This window comes from Lygodium microphyllum, chromosome 9 (assembly GCF_053477565.2).
Source record: "Lygodium microphyllum isolate KBCC chromosome 9, Lygodium_microphyllum_v1.1.10, whole genome shotgun sequence".
Taxonomy (NCBI): domain Eukaryota; kingdom Viridiplantae; phylum Streptophyta; class Polypodiopsida; order Schizaeales; family Lygodiaceae; genus Lygodium; species Lygodium microphyllum.
The window spans coordinates 46,262,682-46,268,738 of NC_141143.1; positions in this window are offsets into that span (position 1 = coordinate 46,262,682).

Here is a 6,057-nt window from a genome sequence, read left to right on the forward strand (position 1 = left end):
AAGGGAAGGTCAGTCACACATTGTGACTATTAGAATTTCCATATCTTGTGTGTGTGTCTCATTCTCTCTTGCTCTTACTCTTTCCAATATAGCTCTTGCTTTGACTTGCATGCTTCTCCGGGCTCACTCCCTTCACATCTTATTCTTAGGAAGAGCATGTATAAGAAATGCTTCATGTCGAAGATTAGGAAAATACCTTAATCTTCTTTGCAAACCAGAAAAAAGGAGTGAGGGTTGAAATGGAAACATGGAAGGTTGCTCATGTTAATATATGCAATATCTAAGATTCTTTTAAAGAAGAAACACTATAGTTAGATTTCCTCATCAGAAGACGAGCAAGATGCATATCCTTGCAAACCCTATACCTTTTTATTGATGAAGAATATTTCAAGATAGTTAGTTGCATGCTAACAGAAGTGAGAAGCAACACTATATGATTGCACCACAACAACATGTGCATTATTGCACACAAAAGCATTGCCCTTCCCTTCTCTTTTGCTTGAAAGAGTGTTTGGTGTAGCTTGATTTTGCTTGTTTGCTGGTAAAGAATGTTCTAAATGGATTCCATTCATGTTGAGGATTGGTGAGGATACTACCTGAAAACACTATGCAAAAATCAATGCAATATTGTCATATTGAATAAGCACAAATGAGATTATGCTTTACAAAGTCAAAGCTTGGTGTAACCATGAATGGTTCATACTTGGAAAAACCATAGCTATCTCGATAATGTAGCCTAGAAGATCAACAAAATATGGTGGTTACTAACCTTCTTGAGTGGCAATGTGTCATGAAAGGTGCAAGCATGTAGATGAGGGAAGTGTGTGGGAAAATGACTTGTTGCTTTGTTGATCCTAAAATTTGCACAAGCAAATGATTTTTTAACTTCTCTGTGCACTTGATTGTGGATGAATTCAAACTAGACTTAACTAGAATATCTATCATGGCATGATCTACAGAGAAATACATACCCCCCATGTGATGCTACGCAAATTTGGACAATCTAGCCAATGAATAAGCATAATTTACAACATGTGCATAATGGAAAAATAAAGGAAATAATATTCACTATTTTGAAAATGTAAAAGTGCTTGACATGATCTATTGTAAAGGTTTCCACTAGAGGGTTCATCTACACCCAATTCTAATAAAGGAGTTTATCTACATTGTTGCTACCATCGGTCTCTCAATGATGGGCAATAGGTAATGATGATGCTAGAGAGGTGTGTCTAACATCATCCCAAATGCCATTGAGAATTGCAATGTAGGAATCACCCTTGCCACTGAAGATCAAGTTCCCTATCTTTCTATCTCTTTAAGGAGTGAAATGGCTTACTATCTTGAAAATGCCATTCGTGAATCTAAAATATCTTTTATATTTCTCCCAATTCACTTGACATAGATCTATATGGATTAGGGCCAATTTCCATTCATTACAACCCAATGACAATTCTATTTATAAGGTATTTTTCAAGCTAGTTTGGAAGGCCACCACTTATCAATTACCCACCACTTTAGTCTCCAATGCAAACTTTCTAAGCACATTTCAAGGCTTGCAACATGCAACTTGGCCTAACCATATCATTTGGAAAGCGGGATATAAGTTAGGTCTCCTTTGTCCAAGCACTAAAAGAGTGCCAAAAAGAGCATACTAGACATCAATATTCTTTGCTCAAACCCTCTTCCTAGTGCATGCTGTAGACTTGCCCTGCTATGGCAATTTGACCCACATTCATATAGCTTGGGGGCTGAGCTTGTTTAGGGAGGGAGCCAATCAAGGCAATGGTGATCCAAGGCCATGCACAGAGAGAGAGAGAGAGAGAGAGAGAGAGAGAGAGAGAGAGAGAGAGAGAGAGAGAGAGAGAGAGAGAGAGAGAGAGAGAGAGAGAGAGAGAGAGAGAGAGAGAGAGAGAGAGAGAGAGAGAGAGAGAGAGAGAGATCTATTAACGTCTTTAAAAGGCCAGAGTGGCCTATGAGACCATAACCAATACAATTGATATCATCATCTCTCATTGTATAAGAAGCTCGAATATCATAGTAAGCAATGCATCTGCAAATGTAGTGCTCCTCCATCTGTGGGGCTACCATCCACAAAGCTGGCACATCCTCTTATTAGCTGCAATATGGCTCCATTGACATGTCTCAATCATTAGCTGATGAGATGAGGTGGGGATCTGTGACCAATAGCAACTCGGAGTTCGTGGGAAAGTTAAGCATCCATGTATCTAGGCCTCACTATGAAACCGTCATGAGAAAGCTATAAGAAGTGATATTGGCATTGTGCCGTTTTCGTGCCTAATGGGAAAGGGGGCTTGGACCAAGTCCTTTTTGTCTCCACTTTAGTGATGTCTACCCTGATTACACTATTCAACTCTACACGACTGAGGCTCAAAGTAGGGTAGCCATGGCTGTGATCAAACGGTGGTAGTCTATTTGTACTCATGCCATGTAAAATTAGCCACGTGCTCATATGTGCATACCAACACTATATCTATCTCCCTTTCCTGCAAGTTGTCTTGAAGACTCCAGTGCTACTCTAGGATATCAGTCTAGGGAGTTGCCATATCCTTTGGAGGAAAGTAATTGCTTCAAATAATGCCTCAACTACCATGGGTGTAGTGCCTAATTCTGCTTGGATGATCTCCTGTGGTATTGAGGCTTGAGAGAGAGAGAGAGAAAGAAAGAAAGAAAGAAAGTTATATTAACGTCTTCTAAAGACCAAAACTGGCCTATGAGACAAACTGTGATACAACTGATGAGGTCCAGCTATCCAAAATAAAAGTGCTGAATGAAAAGCTAAAAACTGGAAACTGAAAATACGGTGCTGTGAGTGTGATAAGTGTCGTGTATGTGTATGTGCGTATGTAGCTCTGGTACTCCAGATAATGGCTACAAAAGGGGAACAAATGTCGGCTGTGATAGGGGAACAACTGTCGGCTGTGATAAAGTGGTGCGATGTGTATATGTAACAGATGCAGGGAGATATACTATCCTGGGATGTAGTAGCAGTCGTCGAAGTCGCTAATAGCAGGTGATCCCTCCTGGATGCAAGATGTGGTACATCGGTGGTGGAGAAAGAGTAAACTGGAGATCTGAGATCCAATGTGTCGAGTGTCGTCAGATCTTAGTTTGCTGTCGATGTAGATCAAGAATCCTCTGGATCTCCTGTCGGTGTGGCTGTGGGGTCCGAAACCCACGGATCCCCATTTTCGGTGTCGGGTACGCTGGTCCTCAGCTTGCTGTAGTGTGAGCCCGGAGGTCTGGCTGGAGGCTGGTACAGTAGCTCTCACTCTGTCTGTCTGAAAGAACTATGTAATAGTCGTCTGGGTGGGCCCCTCTCTGACTGGGACCCGCTGTGTGCTCTGCTCTCTGATGTGCCATGCCTCTCCCAGAAAACGGCCAAATGATCTCTGATCCATATCAGTCATACATCCCTGAAGTGAGCTGCTCAATGTGTATCTAGATCTCAACTCTGAGTATACCGGGCATCTGAGAACAAAATGCTCCTCACTCCCCACCTCTGATCTGCAAAGGGGGCATATCCTCTCCTCCCGTGGGATGCCACTGGCTCTGCCACTCTCAATCATAAGCTGATGTGATGATACCCTGAGCTGTCCAATAAGAACTCTCAATCGATGTGGCATATAGATCTGCATATATCTCGGAATCTCTATGAATCCCTGCTCTGATATGCTCAAGAACTGTGTATAATAATGTGCCATCTTCGATGGCAGTGGCTGTGCAGGGCTGACCCATGTCCTTTGTATATAAATATGCCATATCTCCTGTCTGATGACTCTGTTCCTCTCAGAGAGAGAGAGGGTGTAAATGGGAGCCTGAGTATCATATAGAAGAGGTGGGAGTCTATCAATGTCCAGCCCATGTCTGTCAAACCAAGCTCTAGTCTGTGCATACCATGATGTGGTATCCCCCGCTCGAGCCATCTCCTGAGATGCCATATATGCTCTGTATGCAATGCGATCTCTGTCCATATCCTGAGGGAGCTGCCCATAGGATTTTCAAGGATGGTTTCAAACCTAAAGAATTGCCTTTATTAGGTAGTTTAAGATTTATTCTAATACTCTAGCTTTGAATAGCTACTCTTGCCAATAATATTAGACTAGGAATTTTTTAATGGCTATCTACTATTGCCTTATAGGAGCCTTTTTTGTTTTGTAATACATTATCCCTTCTTTGTCTCCTCTCTGGCCCTTCTCTTTCCCAAATTCTTTGACATGAACATCTCCCATTGGTGTTAGAACTTTGTGAGTGCCAGTGTTTCTTTTACAGTTATGTCTCCCATTTGCTTGGGAGCGACAATGCAATCCATGCAAGTAACAAGGCCATCAACTTTTTCACTTCTTGGTTTTGCTTCTTGCATCTCATTATATAGATTATATTATGTCATCTATTGTTGAAGGCTCTGAGAAGCAATAACAAAACTCCTTTGTTTCCCATTCTCTTTCCTCCTGCACTTAAATCCAAAAAGCACAAGTTCTCAAAAGTTTAAATTAAAAAGTAAACTTAAATTGAACTAAATTAGCTCTTAAAAAGAAGGCCACTGAACTTAAGTTAACTATTGGGGAATTTTTTGCAGTGGCACCACATTGTTACCACACCATTCTAATAACACATGCCTTAATATGCAATCCCAACAAAGGGAAATAAACAAATGCCGAGATTGAATTAGAGAGTGTCATATCTTGATGAAAGCAACGTATATCTTAGGCGAGGTAATGCCCTTTCAAAATTTTAGACATAGGTATATGCTAGGTTGAGCCTTATAAAAACTTAGACAAAGACTTAGTCATAATCCCTTGGCCAACATAAAGTCTCTAGAAGATCTCCTATATGTGAATGATTAGAGATAGATGAAAATCCATGAGTTGTTCTTTCAATGGAGTTACGTACTTATGATTAACATGGATATAGAAAGGGTTCCAACTTATGTAGAAAATGCCTCAAGCATAGAATATATAGCTAGCTCCAATATTGATGGGATTGCGTAGATATAGGTAGATACTCAACCCTAGAAATATAATGTTGGTTAAGCTCAATTTTAATAATGAGCAATTGGAGCCATGGAGGTCTTAGGCCATGATGAAGCAAGAATGAACATAGTTGGCACAGTTCTCCTCTGTGATGTGGAAGTTGAACAAAATGAGTGATGAGTTCTTAGCTAGCCTATCAAAATTGGAAATAGACAATAGGAGCAAAATTGATGTTGACATACCATGACCCAAAGGGTTAAAGAAGCTGATAAGGGACTTACATGTCTTCTCACAATGTGTTAAGTGCAAAACATAAAAGAATTGATAACTTTGACAAGGTTGAGTAGCAAAAAAACCTTAGGATCTCCCCAAACAAAGCATGCAAGACACCAATTGTGGAGAGACTTGGAACACAATCAACATAGCCAACTTTGTTTTGAAGTTGACTTGCAAAAATAAGACAACTTGACAAACCTCCTATTTTGGGATCTTTGAATTGTGACTACTCTCGAAACTTCACAATCAAGGAAGACATTCAACGAAACCTTTAACAATTAGGGCATGATCCTCAAAATGTGGGGATAGCAAGTAGATGAGGCCTCCACTAGATCTACCATTAGGAACTTTTGGTTGGTTAAGGCTCCCCTTCAATGATAGGCTCTTTGCTTGGATGTAAGAGACAGAGATGATGGAGATGGAAGATGCTTATGATTGGGGGTGGGGGGATCTTCAATGTTTGCCTTAGAATGATTATTGGGCCTAAGTTTGGAAACTAAATAGGAAACACTTTGATAGAATTTTGTTAAAGACTTATATTTAGGAGATTACTCATGGTTGTGTTCTTATTGATCGGTTTCCAAGCATATGGGAGAGTAATCTTGTAGGGTCTGCGGGCATATAGGAACCATATGTTGCTCAACAATCAAACTCAACCTCTTTACCTAGCCATCAAGTTAGAAACATACTATTTTAGTACTTAGACTTTCTCCTTCATGAGTAGGGAAGGCTTCGTAGATTTTAAGGTTTTGAAGTTCTCCCCTTGGGGAGAGTAAATTTTGATATTATT